Source organism: Nuphar pumila, chromosome 1, assembly GCF_984573655.1.
Source record: "Nuphar pumila chromosome 1, dmNupPumi1.hap1.1, whole genome shotgun sequence".
Lineage (NCBI taxonomy): Eukaryota > Viridiplantae > Streptophyta > Magnoliopsida > Nymphaeales > Nymphaeaceae > Nuphar > Nuphar pumila.
In genome coordinates, this window is record NC_143249.1 from 84,730,310 (window position 1) to 84,746,163 (window position 15,854).

Genomic DNA, 15,854 nt, shown 5'->3' on the forward strand with positions numbered 1-15,854 from the left:
TTTTGGAAAAAGGATATTCTTCAAAAATCGTGTGAGGCATTTAAGGAAGATTTGAATTTTGAATGTGCATTAATGAAGGAGTTACTCCTTAACTTTGGAAAGTGTTTTGCAATTAAACCAAAATTCCAATCTAGGTTACACGATTTCCATAGAGCATTAAAAGCATTTTAATTCCATCTTGAAAAGCAAAAATCGTGGATTTCTAGATTGGCCTTTTCAGATTTCCAAAAAGGCATTAAAGGCAATTAAGGAGTGTAACTCCCTCTTTAAATGGGGCGATTTTTGAGAATCCAAAGCATTTCAAAGTTTGAACATTGGTAATTATTACATTCCTTTTTCCAACCTCCTCCATTAAAATCATGAACTTTGGATTAATTGTAGCTTAATTAGGAGGTTACTACTTTAGTCTAGACCTAACCTAGTCAAACCGAGCCTAGGTCGAGTCAACCCCTAGTCTACACCCCCTTTGAGTCTAGTCAAAACCTAGCCTAGCCCAAGTCAAAGCCTAAACCGCATTTAGGTCGAGTCTAAGACCAAAGCCCAGCCTTAATCAAGCTTAGTGGAGTCAACCCTAACCTAAGTTAGGTCAACCTAGTCTACCTAACCTATCTAAGTCAAACCTAGTTGATTCAACTTAGTTCAAGCCTATCTAAACCGAGTTCATCCTAGTCTTGCTAGACCTAAATCCAAAACCCAACCTTGGTCAAACCTAGTCAAAGACCTAACTCGGGTAAAAACTTAGTCTAAACCTAGTGAGTCAAACCGAGCTTACCTTAGCCCATTCGAGCCTAGTCGAACCTAAGTTGAGTCCAACTTAGTTGAGTCTAAGTCAACCCGAACCTAGTTGACTAAGTCTATCCTAAACCAAGTTCAAACCCTAGCCTAGCCTAAGTCCAAGTCAAGACCAATCCGAGATCGAGTCAACCTTAGCCAAACCCAACCCAACCTTAACTAAGGTCAAACCGAGTCCACCTAAGTCAACCAAACCTAGTTGATTAAGGTAACTCAAAACCGAATCCAATTAGTGAGTTAACCTTAGCTCGAACCTATCTCTTTCAACCTAGTCAAATCGAGCCTACCTAATCCCATCCGAGTGCATCCAAACCCAAACTGAACCTACTCAATTCGAAACCGATCCTAGTCGAGTCAACCAAGTGAAACCTAACCTTAGCCTTCGTTCTTTAGTTAAGTAAGTCATTTCTTATTATTTCTTTTGATTTCTATATTAATTAGTTTATTTATCTAATTTAGTTTTAGTGTAGAAGTGTGTGTACATATAGCGTATTTATTTAGTATGTATGAAATGTGTTTCATTGTGGTTTGAATGATAGTTAGATATTAGTTAACTTAGTAGTTAGATTGTATTTCATTATTGAGCATAGTTGCATTTCTATTGTTAGTTAACTTCGTTCTAGTCATAAATTGCTTGTAGTGTTTTGTTCGTCGTGCATTTAGTGTTTTCCTAATATTCATCTGCATATACACTGTTATACAATGTCATTTAGATTGCATTAGGTGTAGATTACATTTGATAGGGGGTAAATAGGTTCATAAAGTGAATAGTGCACTCAAATAAAAACCAGATTTTTGCCCTGTCGCAACAGAATTATTTTCTGAGCAAAAAGTCTGTGTTTTCCAAAAAAATTTTTTCTATTCACTTTATTAACGTGTTATTTAACTGCAGACCAAATTTCAGTTCATTCGGAGTTGATTTGGTCTGATTTTTAAGCGTTTTGTGAAAACCGCTTTTTCTGGATTTTAAATTACAGGACTGACGATATCCTGATTTTTCCCAGATTTGAAACGCTTATATCTGTAGTTCCAGATACTGTTTTTCAATTCTGTAAAAATTGTCAATTTGTTTAATCTGTCAATTGCAGAACAGAACAAATTTCGGGAAAATCGGACCTCGTTTGCCTTGTCAAACAGTGGTTTTTCAATAACCTATCAGATTGCTAGTTTACACTAGTTAGGGGCAGTTTCGTAATTTTCTTAGTTTCGGCATTTTAGGTTTGTTTTCAGTAGTTTCTGTATTTTAGAATTTGCATAATCATCATACAACATTAGTAGAAGTAATTTGGTTAATTTTAGAATTAATTTAGTATTTTATTTAATTTTTGTTTGATAAGTAGCATTTGTTTATTATTTTCGTAGAATTAGATATAGTTTTAGTTGTTGTTTGCCTAATTAAAATAGAAAACTAACTTTGTACTTTTCTGCAGTTTTTGGTTGAAAAGCATATTTAGTTTCCAGGGTTATTATACAAGTGAGAAGATTCTCTAAGTGGCGAAAAGATAGAAATACCCTTGGTGTGGAGCAGAAGACTGAATGCTTGTTTAGTGTTCTTTTAGTGCTTAATTGTAGTTGTATTCACTTTATAATTGTAGATTGCCATTTGATATTAATAAATTAAAATTTTCTAGAATTGTAGTTATTAATTCCTGTTCCCTGAGGATCGACCCGTACTTACCACTTTGTGGAAAGTCGGTTTTTATATTTTTGGTTGACGATTTTCCAAAGTTTTATTGAAAATAAGTGTTTTAAAAAAGAGCATTCCAAAATATCAACCAAATTTTGGCGCCGTTGCCGGGGAACGGCGAATTAATTACTTTATTTCTTTGAGTTTAATTTATTATTATTTTGTGTTAGTTAGTTAATTAGTTGTTTTCTTTTTAGTTAGTAGGATTAGTAAGTGAATATAGGATTAACATAGTAAGTAAATATAGGATTCACATATTGTTCTTTTTAGGATTCACTTAATTATCATTCTGCAAGGAGCGATTAGACAGGTGGGTTTTAGAAAAACATAGTTTGTGATTTCCTGTATTTATTTGTTTTAGCATTTTAGAATAGTTTACTTTGTTATTTAATTATTTAGTATAGAATTCTGACATAGCTATATAGCATATTTGTTTGTTTTTAGTTATTGTTATTTGCTTATTTACATTTTAGTATCTGTGCTAGTTAATTTTTTTAGTTAGGTCGTTTGCTTACATCTGGTCTTAGTACCAGTGTATGCAGGGTCGACGAGGTCTAGGAACCCCATTACACCCATTTGTTGACAACCCAGAGAGAATTTTACATTCTCATCGAAGTTCGGCAACAATGGCTGACATGGATCCTCCACCTCCACCCCCAGTTCTTTCACGCCCTCTGCGGGAATACTTCATTCCCACAGACTATGTTCAGGCATCCTGCATTCGGAGACCCGATGTAGGAGCGCCACATTATGAGATTAAGGCCAGCATTATTCAAATGCTTCCATCCTTTTATGGCCTTAGTCATGAGGATCCCTACCGACACTTAGATGAATTCCTCGAAATCTGTTCTACTGTTAAGATACAGAATTTCGATGATGATGCGTTGAGGTTGACTCTATTCCCTTTTTCATTGGAGGACAAAGCCAAGTATTGGCTAAAGTCCCTAGATTCTGTAGAAATAGAGTCCTGGGATCAGTTGCAACAGGAGTTTCTTCGGAAATACTTTCCCATTGGTCGCACAAACCAATATCGTAGAGCCATCACTAGCTTTTCAGAGCTAGATGGTGAGCGCTTTCATGAGACCTGGGAGAGAATGAAGGATCTCCTCAGGAAATGCCCCCATCATCAGGTGCCGAAATGGCAACTGGTGCAGAGTTTCTATGATGGATTGCCTGACAAGAATCGTCAGATGATCGACTCTTCATGCGATGGGACATTCATGCTGAAGAGCGAGGACGAAGCATGTTGGCTATTTGATACATTGGCCGAGAATTCACTCCACCATGCTTCGAGCTCTCATTCTGATAGAGCCACACCCAGCATTCAGAAGAAAGCTGGTGTTCTTGAGATTGGTCCATCTACTGCACTACAGTGCAAAGTAGACATGATTGCTCAGAAGCTGGACCAGCTTCTCTCAGGACCATCCACTACACAGCAGGTGTGTACTCTTTGTGCCAGTCCGACACACGAGATCACTGAGTGCCCTTCAGCAGCTCAGTACCCTGAATTTGTTCAAGAACAAGTTCAGGCAGCTCAGGGTTACGTCAGACCGCCAAATAACCCATTTTCATCGACATATAATCCGGGTTGGCGTAACCATCCCAATTTTTCATGGAAGAATCCACAGTCTTCTATACAGATGCCTTCTTCCTCTCAGCCAGTTCGGCAACCATCTTTTACTCAGCCATTTCAAAGACCGAACTATGCTCAATCTTCTTCTTCTTCAGTTCCTTCCCCGATTCAGCAGGAGTCTGCCCCGCAGACATCTTTTGAGGAGAGACTTCTCCAGGCATTCCAAGAGGTGAAAACCTCTAATCAGAATGCCTTCGAGAAGTGTAGCCAGATTTTGAGCCCGCATACGCAGTTCATTGCGAAGTTAGAGTCGCAAATGGGACAGTTAGCTGAGGCTATTAGTAGGAGACCCGAGGGTACATTGCCGAGTCAAGCTGTCATGAACCCGAAGGGTAAGGACCAGATGACTGGAGGCCTATTTCATACTGAGACACAGCAGCAGGCTAAATCAGTTATGGCCTTGAGGAGTGGACGTGAGTATCACGTCAAGAGCAGAGAGCGAGAGAGTAGAGAGAAGATAGAGGAGCCAGAGACCATTGTTTCACCTACGTCGGCTCAATCATCATCCCCATCCCCATCATCACCTTCATCATCTTTATCCTCAGAGAAGAAGAAGGATAGGAGTGAGCCTTCTCGCAAAGAGGAGGAGCCAGCAGAGTATATTCCCCCACCACCCTATCCCAAAGCATTAGAGTCTCCTGGTTATAGAGGGAAGCAAGGTGCGAAGATCCAGGACATGCTTGATATCTTCAAGCATGTGCAGATCAACCTACCTTTGCTCGATGCTATTCAGCAGGTGCCGGCTTATGCCAAATTCCTGAAGGAGCTATGTACGCAAAAGAGGAAATCCAGAGAGCGAGTTCCTAACAGGGTCCATCTGACTGAGCAGGTGAGTTCAGTACTTCAGCATCAGACACCACCAAAGCTCAAGGACCCTGGAGCCCCTATCATTGCTTGTACTATAGGGAACATCCAGATAGAACGCGCATTGCTCGATCTTGGAGCAAGCGTGAACATTCTGCCCGGATATTTCTTTGATTCTTTCGGGCTAGGTGAGATGAGATCGACTCCGATTACACTTCAACTGGCAGATCGTTCCGTCAAGGTACTGAGAGGTGTCTTGGAGGACGTGCTAGTTAAAGTGGATGACTTTTATTTTCCAGTCGATTTCATTATCCTTGATATGGAAGGAGTAGACAGCCAGCACCAGACTCCGATTATTTTAGGCAGACCATTCTTGGCGACTGCCAATGCATGCATCAACTGTAGGACCGGAGCCATGGATCTCTCATTCGGCAATAGGAAGGTAAAGCTGAATATTTTCAATGCCGCAATGGGACCAGCAGGAGACATGGACTGCTTTCATGTAGACATTGCACAGGAGTTAGTGGAGGAGCAGCCCGAGTTGTACATTACTGAGGATTCTTTAGATTTGTACCATATAGAGAAGAATAGCTGTGTAGATAGTGTAGATGTGTCTAGAGTGTCGTCGGAGAGACCACCTTGGGGAGCGGTCAGGGAACCTCTTCCACCACTTGCGGAGACCCCCGCCAAATCGTCGATCGAGTCACCTCCGAAACTTGAGTTGAAACCCTTACCAGATTCACTCAAGTATGCATACCTCGGAGATGATGAGACTCTGCCTGTGATCATCTCGTCCTTGCTCACTGAGGAGCAGGAACAGAGATTACTGACTATTCTTCGAGAGCACAAGGCAGCGATTGGATGGGGAGTTGCTGATCTAAAGGGGATTGATCCTTCATTCTGCATGCATAGGATCCATTGTAATGAGGAAATCAAGCCATTTAGGGATATGCAGAGAAGGCTAAATCCCAACATGAAGGAAGTGGTGAAGAAAGAGGTGGTAAAGTGGTTGGATGCCGGAATCATTTACCCTATTTCTGATAGTTAGTGGGTCAGTCCGATTCAAGTTGTGCCAAAGAAGTCAGGACTCACTGTGGTTGAGAATGAGAAGGGTGAGAGAATTCCGATGAGGACCACTACAGGATGGCGAGTCTGCATCGATTATAGGAAGTTGAATGTGGCAACTAGGAAAGATCATTTCCCATTGCCATTCATTGATCAGATCTTAGAGCGACTCGCAGGACAGAGCTACTACTGCTTTCTAGACGGATATTCAGGATACAATCAGGTAGCTGTCCATCCTGACGACCAAGAGAAGACCACGTTTACATGTCCTTATGGCACCTTCGCATTTAGACGTATGCCTTTTGGGCTTTGTAATGCCCCGGCTACTTTTCAGAGGTGCATGCTTGCTATCTTCTCGGACATGATTGATGATGTGATGGAAGTTTTTATGGACGACTTTTCTGTGTATGACTCTTCTTTTGAAGATTGCCTCCACAAACTTGCTCGAGTACTGAGTAGGTGTGTGGAGACCAATCTCGTCCTGAGTTGGGAAAAGAGCCATTTTATGGTCCATGAGGGGATTGTACTTGGACACATTGTGTCCAAGCGTGGTATTGAGGTTGACAGAGCGAAGGTGGAATCCATTTCTCGTTTGACTCCACCCACCTCTGTGAGGCAGATTCGATCATTTTTAGGGCATGCGGGATTTTACAGGCGGTTCATAAAAGATTTCAGCAAAATCTCTCGACCGCTTTGCACGTTATTGGAGAAAGACCAGCCCTTTGTTTTCGGTGAGGATTGTATGAAGGCCTTTGAGATTCTCAAAGAGGCCTTGATTACTGCACCTATTTTGAGACCTCTAGATTGGACTCTCCCATTTGAGATTATGTGCGATGCTTCTGATTATGCTATGGGGGCCATTCTAGGACAACGCATTGATAGGAAGCCCTATGTGATCTACTATGCGAGTAGAACTCTGTCTGATGCACAGATGAATTATACTACGACAGAGAAGGAACTACTTGCGGTAGTTTTCGCATTGGATAAATTTAGGTCCTATTTACTCGGTTCGAAGGTGGTTGTCTATTCTGATCATTCTGCATTGAAATATTTGTTGAATAAGAAAGACACCAAACCGAGATTAATTCGTTGGGTCCTACTACTACAGGAGTTTGATCTCGAGATTCGAGATAAGAAGGGAAGCGAGAATGTAGTAGCAGACCATCTTTCCAGACTGATCGTGGAGACCACGCAGAATCAGAGACCGATCAGTGATTCTTTCCCCGACGAGCAGATCATGTCAGTCAGTACATCGCAGTTACCCTGGTTTGCAGATATTGTGAACTATCTGGTTTCGAGGCAGATACCTGAGCATTGGAACAAGAATGAGCGTGAGAGGTTCCTATCTCAGGTGAGGCACTATTATTGGGATGAACCGGAGTTGTTCAAATACTGTGCAGATCAGATCATTAGGAGATGCGTTCCGGAGGAGGAATACCAATCCATTTTGAATTTTTCCCATTCGTTAGCCTGTGGAGGGCATTTTAGTAGTAAGAAGACGGCTGCAAAGGTTTTGCAGTCAGGATTTTATTGGCCCACACTCCACAGGGACGCTCATGAGTTCTGTAGGCGATGCCTGCAATGTCAGCAGATTGGAAACATGTCCAAGAGGGACATGATGCCCTTGCTGCCGATTTTGATAGTCGAAATTTTTGATGTTTGGGGCATTGATTTCATGGGACCATTTCCGCCCTCATTCGGAAATTTATATATTCTGGTGGCGGTTGATTATGTGTCCAAGTGGGTCGAGGCTGTGGCCACCAAGACCAATGATCACAGAGTAGAGCTTAAGTTCATTAAGCACAACATTTTCAGTCGTTTTGGAGTGCCACGTGCGATGATTAGCGATGGTGGCAAGCATTTTAGGAATGTTCAGATAGCTTCTCTGCTGAGAAGATACTCTGTCAATCATAGATTCACCACTCCATATCATCCGCAGACTAGTGGACAGGTTGAAGTGTCTAATAGGGAGATTAAGCGAATTTTAGAAAAGACAGTTCGTCCGGACCGCAAGGATTGGTCCCAGCGCTTAGATGATGCACTTTGGGCATATAGAACTGCATTTAAGACTCCCATTGGCATGTCCCCGTATCGCCTTGTATTCGGGAAAGCATGTCATCTTCCTGTCGAGTTAGAACATAGAGCGTACTGGGCTATCAAGAAATTAAATTTTGACCTCACCCAGGCTGGCAAAGAGAGAGCACTGCAGCTCTCAGAATTAGAGGAACTCAGGAATGATGCATATGAGAATGCCAAATTATACAAGGCTCGCACAAAAGCATTTCATGATAAGCATATTGTCAGAAAAGTGTTTGAGCCAGATCAGAAAGTGTGGCTATAAAATTCTCGTTTACATTTATTCCCAGGGAAGTTAAGATCGAGATGGACAGGTCCATACATTGTAAAAGAAGTATTTCCCCATGGAGCAGTGACATTATTTGATCCTATGACCCAAGGTACATTCAAAGTAAATGGGCAAAGACTGAAGCCATTCATTTCAGATGCCTTACAGGATGGTGAGTGTGAGATAGTGCATCTCACGAAGGCATGAAGATTCGACCAGAGGGATGTATCATATGTACATTATTTATTTTTCATTTCAGAGTTTTTATTTATTTAGTATTTCATTTCACATGTGCTAATTTGTGTTTTGATGTATGCAGGATGAACTTAACAATTAGTGTATCAATTACCAGGTACAGAGAAGAGTTTTCAAAGAATTCAAGAATCAGAGGAAAATCAACTTCAAAAGCTCAGAGCAAATCAGGTTGTATCTATCCTTTCTCCCATATTTTTGTTAGTGTCTTTTAGTGTGCATTTGCATTACATTTTTATTCATTTTGTATGCCACTAGAGACAGTGTCATTCAAGCATGGGGGGGTGGTTTAGATGCATGCACACAAAAATACACAAAATTTTTTTGTATGACTGGTAATCAAAGTAGGCATTTAAGAACAAAGTGTAGCATATATGATTGTTTTTGGCATAATCTAACAGTTTAAAAATTTTTAAGCCCCATAAATTTTTTTTTCTGAACTGAATCAAATATAGTAGTTATTTATGAGATAATTCAAAGAAAAGATAGTATTTGATTGTTAGAAAATTTTGAATCACTTTTGTATAAGTATGCACAGTATGTTTTGTGAAAGAAATAAGCAATGGAAAGATGTGTTTGAAAAATGAGTTTAAAAGAATAGAGTTACGTTTAGTTGTTGATGTCTTCGTGAATCCTAGTAGTAGAACTCAGACACGAGATGAAGTGTTTGAGTATCTTAACGAAAAGGATAACGAAGGAGATCATCTCTTGTCTAAGTCGATATCTGTGGCCTTTGTAGTTCGAGTAAGTAGAATCTGAAGGGTGTTTTTACATCTGGTGCCCCAAAGCCGGCTGGTTTGGGAGCCACCGGTTCGAAAGCTTGTTACATGGACTGCATAGAAAGCCTAAGAGATAGAGACATTGCACATGACAAGAGGAAGACTATACGTAAACTATTAGAATAGAAGGTCTAGTGACTCGAGCAATTAAGTCCGAGGGATACTCTGTATCTAGTGCCCTAAGGTCGGCCGACTTGGGAGTCACTGACCCAAAGCTCGCTACACGGGTCACGAAAACTGACTATTCGAAATAGTGCTCATACGAGAAGATTGCGCAAGAAATCAAAAGTTGAAAGAAAAAGAGAGAGTGAAAATGAAAAAAAAAAAAAAAAAGAGAATGTGCAAAATGAGAAAATTTTCATTGCTTAAGTATATATGTGCATTACTGTGCAGAAAATATACAAGTGAGAATAAATGAGTAAAACATGAGAATATTTGACTTTCGGAGAAAAATCATGAACTAGCTACAATATGAGAAAAGTGAAAGAAAAGAATTTTTACTGTGGAGGCATTAGATTTTTAAACTTGTTTTGAAAATGTCAATTACAGGAAAGATTTGTTACAACTGCATTCTTAAGAGCCTAATATTTTTGAAGGATCATCCTTGCATTTTATTGATGTTTGTGGGTAGCATCGCTGCAAACCCTCACGAGACCTTACTCGTCCACTAGTGTAAGCTAGGGGTTTAAAGGGCTTGTTGCATACGCTAAATGCAACCGTGATTCCTACGAAAGTGAGTTAGTATTATGATTTCATGCTTAGCATTTCTTGTCTTCAGTGCATATCATGATTAGGGTTTGTTAAGGGACTAACAAACATTCAAGCATGGGGGTATTTGATGATGCATGAATTGCACATCATGTAAACAAGTTTTTCATGCATTTTGTGTCAAGTTTAAGGTTTTAAACCCATGTTTAGATGTGTTTTGATAGTAAGGGGCTATGGTTCGAATTTCAGAAAAATCAGAGTTAAAATGAGAGAGTTATGGCTATTTCAGTGTTTGGGCACGGATTTCGAGGTGGATTGGATCCATATCCGACCCAATTAGGTCAATTGGACCTTGGATCAACTCTTTAAAAGTCCAAAACCCAACCCATACGCCTATCCAGATCCATTTCAAAAAGTTTTTCTGAAAACCCCCCAAAAAGAGGCGCCTAGAAAATATTTTTTTTATAACATTGTTTTTGCAAATTCCAAAAAGTATAAATATACTTTTTAGAGAAGCCCTAGGCGTCTTTGGCTATGTTTGGACGCCCCCTACAGTGACTCTATAGCAGCAGCTCCTTCCTCTCCATCTTTCCCAAGTGTTGGCCATTGAAGATCGACCTATGCTTGATTTTCAAGCATATTTTCAAGCTTTCTTTGGTTTCTTTTCCTTTCTTTCTTATTCCTTGCTGTCTTTTCACCATTTTTCTGTACTTTTGCAGGTGTAGCAGAGGTGGAGACCATTAACCTTGGGCGGGAGTGCGCAACACAACACCAAGGTGAGCCGGCCCTACCTCCATCCGGCTTTCTACACCCTCCGATCGCGAATCGGCTCACATTCCATCATCGGTGGATCTCCAACGTGTAGCAGCTGCAATAGGTGCCGTTTTTGGTGAAGTACAACATCCTTAAACTGTAGAAGACGTCTACCTCAAGCCACAGTCCGCTCTTCTTCACCCCCCCGGTCGTCGGATCTTCCAAAAGGTAGGTCTTCTTCTTCCTTCTCTTCTAGATAAAACCGATTTTTGTGTGTGGTTTTTGGTTTTGTTATTTTCTGTATGTTTCTTGGTTTTCTTTTTGTTTCAACCTTAGAATAGTATTCGTGCATAGACCAGCACGTTAGACCTAGGATTGTTTCATTGTTTGCATGTTCGAGTACCGATTTTCATCACTTTTCAAGAAAAACGTGTGAATCGGCTAGAGGTTCTTCTAGCCGATTTCGGTTGTCTTATCCAATGTGTGTGTTTGTGTTAGTTCTACAGAAAAAGCCTTCAAAAAGATCAGTTTGAGTTATTTTGGGTGTTGGAGACTTGAAGAAAGGCATTTTTCATTAAAAATCGGCTAGATCCATTCTAGCCGATTTTGATTTATTTTCAATTTTTGCCTTAGTTCGGGTTTTAGCAGCCATGCTGGGTTAATAGACCCTTTATAGATCCGATTCTAGTGAGTTCTTGCAGATCTATTGAGGGTTGAGTCATTGCTTGATTTGGGTGTCTTTGATTTTTAAAGATTTTTTATTCAAATTGTGAAAATCGGCTAGAATCTCATCTAGCCGATTTCTTTTATTTTGTTTGCTAGTGGTGTGTGTGTAAGCTTCTACTTCATACTGCATGTCTGCATATTTTATTGATTTTACAGTGTTGCAAAGTGTGTTGTGGTAGAGTTAGCATTTTAGGACTACTCTAGATAATCGTGTTTATCATTTTGTGTTTTTTGTGTTTTAGGTCTATTGAGAAAATTCCAAAAATCGAGTCTTAATTCTTGATGTTTTTTTTATGAATTCCAGCATAGTGTTGTTTATGTTTGCCTTTGTGTAATTAGGAGTTCTTTTTATTAGATTTTAATTTAGTTTTATCAAAAGTGTTTGATGTTTAGTTTAATCATTTTCTTTTAGGTTGTATTTTTTTTTAGTCTTCTTCTTCCCCAAGGAGGTGCGGCAGCCATTAGAGCTCAATTCGAGCTCTAAGCTGTTTTTGGTAATTCTTAATTGCAATTAGGTAGGTTTAATTAGGTTGTCTAGGTTCAATGTATTAGGGTTTATTGTTTTAGCCGTTTTTAGGGTTGTATGTAGGTAAGTTTTGGAATTAGGTTAGCATTAACTCCTAGGAAATCGATTTTCCATTTAAGTTCTTTTGTTCCCTAGGTATAATTAAGTCTATTAGTTTAGAAAGTAGCATCCATTGAAGTTGGCGATTTTTGAGAAGGGAGGTAATTAAAGTAATTGAAAATTGGAAAGCTTTTGGAAAAAGGATATTCTTCAAAAATCGTGTGAGGCATTTAAGGAAGATTTGAATTTTGAATGTGCATTAATGAAGGAGTTACTCCTTAACTTTGGAAAGTGTTTTGCAATTAAACCAAAATTCCAATCTAGGTTACACGATTTCCATAGAGCATTAAAAGCATTTTAATTCCATCTTGAAAAGCAAAAATCATGGATTTCTAGATTGGCCTTTTCAGATTTCCAAAAAGGCATTAAAGGCAATTAAGGAGTGTAACTCCCTCTTTAAATGGGGCGATTTTTGAGAATCCAAAGCATTTCAAAGTTTGAACATTGGTAATTATTACATTCCTTTTTCCAACCTCCTCCATTAAAATCGTGAACTTTGGATTAATTGTAGCTTAATTAGGAGGTTACTACTTTAGTCTAGACCTAACCTAGTCAAACCGAGCCTAGGTCGAGTCAACCCCTAGTCTACACCCCCTTTGAGTCTAGTCAAAACCTAGCCTAGCCCAAGTCAAAGCCTAAACCGCATTTAGGTCGAGTCTAAGACCAAAGCCCAACCTTAGTCAAGCTTAGTGGAGTCAACCCTAACCTAAGTTAGGTCAACCTAGTCTACCTAACCTATCTAAGTCAAACCTAGTTGATTCAACTTAGTTCAAGCCTACCTAAACCGAGTTCATCCTAGTCTTGCTAGACCTAAATCCAAAACCCAACCTTGGTCAAACCTAGTCAAAGACCTAACTCGGGTAAAAACTTAGTCTAAACCTAGTGAGTCAAACCGAGCTTACCTTAGCCCATTCGAGCCTAGTCGAACCTAAGTTGAGTCCAACTTAGTTGAGTCTAAGTCAACCCGAACCTAGTTGACTAAGTCTATCCTAAACCAAGTTCAAACCCTAGCCTAGCCTAAGTCCAAGTCAAGACCAATCCGAGATCGAGTCAACCTTAGCCAAACCCAACCCAACCTTAACTAAGGTCAAACCGAGTCCACCTAAGTCAACCGAACCTAGTTGATTAAGGTAACTCAAAACCGAATCCAATTAGTGAGTTAACCTTAGCTCGAACCTATCTCTTTCAACCTAGTCAAATCGAGCCTACCTAATCCCATCCGAGTGCATCCAAACCCGAACTGAACCTACTCAAGTCGAAACCGATCCTAGTCGAGTCAACCAAGTGAAACCTAACCTTAGCCTTCGTTCTTTAGTTAAGTAAGTCATTTCTTATTATTTCTTTTGATTTCTATATTAATTAGTTTATTTATCTAATTTAGTTTTAGTGTAGAAGTGTGTGTACGTATAGCGTATTTATTTAGTATGTATGAAATGTGTTTCATTGTGGTTTGAATGATAGTTAGATATTAGTTAACTTAGTAGTTAGATTGTATTTCATTATTGAGCATAGTTGCATTTCTATTGTTAGTTAACTTCGTTCTAGTCATAAATTGCTTGTAGTGTTTTGTTCGTCGTGCATTTAGTGTTTTCCTAATATTCATCTGCATATACACTGTTATACAATGTCATTTAGATTGCATTAGGTGTAGATTACATTTGATAGGGGGTAAATAGGTTCATAAAGTGAATAGTGCACTCAAATAAAAACCAGATTTTTGCCCTGTCGCAACAGAATTATTTTCTGAGCAAAAATCTGTGTTTTCCAATTTTTTTTCTTCTATTCACTTTATTAACGTGTTATTTAACTGCATACCAAATTTCAGTTCATTCGGAGTTGATTTGGTCTGATTTTTAAGCATTTTGTGAAAACCGCTTTTTCTGGATTTTAAATTACAGGACTGACGATATCCTGATTTTTCCAAGATTTGAAACGCTTATATCTGGAGTTCCAGATACTGTTTTTCAATTCTGTAAAAACTGTCAATTTGTTTAATCTGTCCGTTGCAGAACAGAACAAATTTCGGGAAAATCGGACCTCATTTGCTCTGTTAAACAGTGGTTTTCGATAACCTGTCAGATTGCTAGTTTACACTAGTTAGGGGCAGTTTCGTAATTTTCTTAGTTTCGGCATTTTAGGTTTGTTTTCAGTAGTTTCTGTATTTTAGACTTTGCATAATCATCATACAGCATTAGTAGAAGTAATTTGGTTAATTTTAGAATTAATTTAGTATTTTATTTAATTTTTGTTTGATAAGTAGCATTTGTTTATTATTTTCGTAGAATTAGATATAGTTTTAGTTGTTGTTTGCCTAATTAAAATAGAAAACTAACTTTGTACTTTTCTGCAGTTTTAGGTTGAAAAGCATATTTAGTTTCCAGGGTTATTATACAAGTGAGAAGATTCTCTAAGTGGCGAAAAGACAGAAATACCCTTGGTGTGGAGCAGAAGACTGAATGCTTGTTTAGTGTTCTTTTAGTGCTTAATTGTAGTTGTATTCACTTTATAATTGTAGATTGCCATTTGATATTAATAAATTAAAATTTTCTAGAATTGTAGTTATTAATTCCTGTTCCCTGAGGATCGACCCGTACTTACCACTTTGTGGAAAGTCGGTTTTTATATTTTTGGTTGACGATTTTCCAAAGTTTTATTGAAAATAAGTGTTTTAAAAAAGAGCATTCCAAAATATCAACCACTGCATTTTCCCAAAACCTCATAGCACTTGCCTGAATTCTCTGTGCATTTAGGATAGAACATAACTTCGATAATTTAACTAAGTCAAGCATAGTTTTGGTCCTTGGTTCGATTACCCCTGTTAAAGGCGGCAGGAACGGTCGAACCTCGTACCGACAGGTCGAGCCCCATCCCATGGATTTTCCCGCAATTTAAAAAAAAAAATGGAGGCGAGTATTTCAAAAGCAATTTCCAAAATCCGGTCAAGTTTGAATCGCGAAAGCGTTCTCCCTCTCTCTCTTCCGCAAGGAAGGGAAGACGGGGGAAAAATTTCGCGACGATAACAGTGAGATATACCATGTAAATCACAATACTTTAGAAAAGATTCATTTTCAAATTCACCACCATGATCACTACGAATTTTAATAATAGATGTAGATTTTTCATTTTTAATTCTTCTACAAAGTTTGGAAAATTCAGAAAAAGCATCATTTTTGCTTTTTAGAAAAATCACCCATGTAAATCGAGAATAATCATCTACTATAACAAAAGCATACTTGCTACCATTCAAACTTTGAATTCTAGATGGTCTAAATAGATCTAAATGTAAAAGTTCAAGAGAACGTTTTGTTGAAACTATATCTTTTGCTTTAAAAGAACTCTTGATTTGTTTACCCCTTTGGCAAGCATCACATAAGTGATCTGTCTTATATGGTATTCTAGGAAGGCCTCTAACAAGATCATTCTTGGATAACGTGGAAATAATTTTAAAGTTAACATGTCCAAGTCTTTTGTGCCATAACCATTGAATTTCATTTGAAACAATAAGACATTTTTCATTAAAAGTGGGTAACTCATCAAGATAAAGTTCATACACATTGTTCCTTCTTATACCTTTAAAAATGATCTTTTTAGATTGAAAATCAGAAATTAAGCATAAATCATGTTCAAAAGAAACATGAAAACCTTTATCACATAATTGACTAATAGATAATAAATTATGCATTAAA

General features: G+C 38.7%; 1 non-coding gene across 1 annotated transcript; it reads right to left on the reverse strand.

Moving 5' to 3' along the window:
• Positions 1-3,508: 3,508 nt before the first annotated feature.
• LOC149849052 (small nucleolar RNA R71) lies at positions 3,509-3,611 on the reverse strand. Its single transcript, XR_016426509.1, has one exon. It is a non-coding gene; the product is annotated as a small nucleolar RNA R71 (small nucleolar RNA).
• Between the last annotated feature and the right edge of the window lie 12,243 nt (positions 3,612-15,854).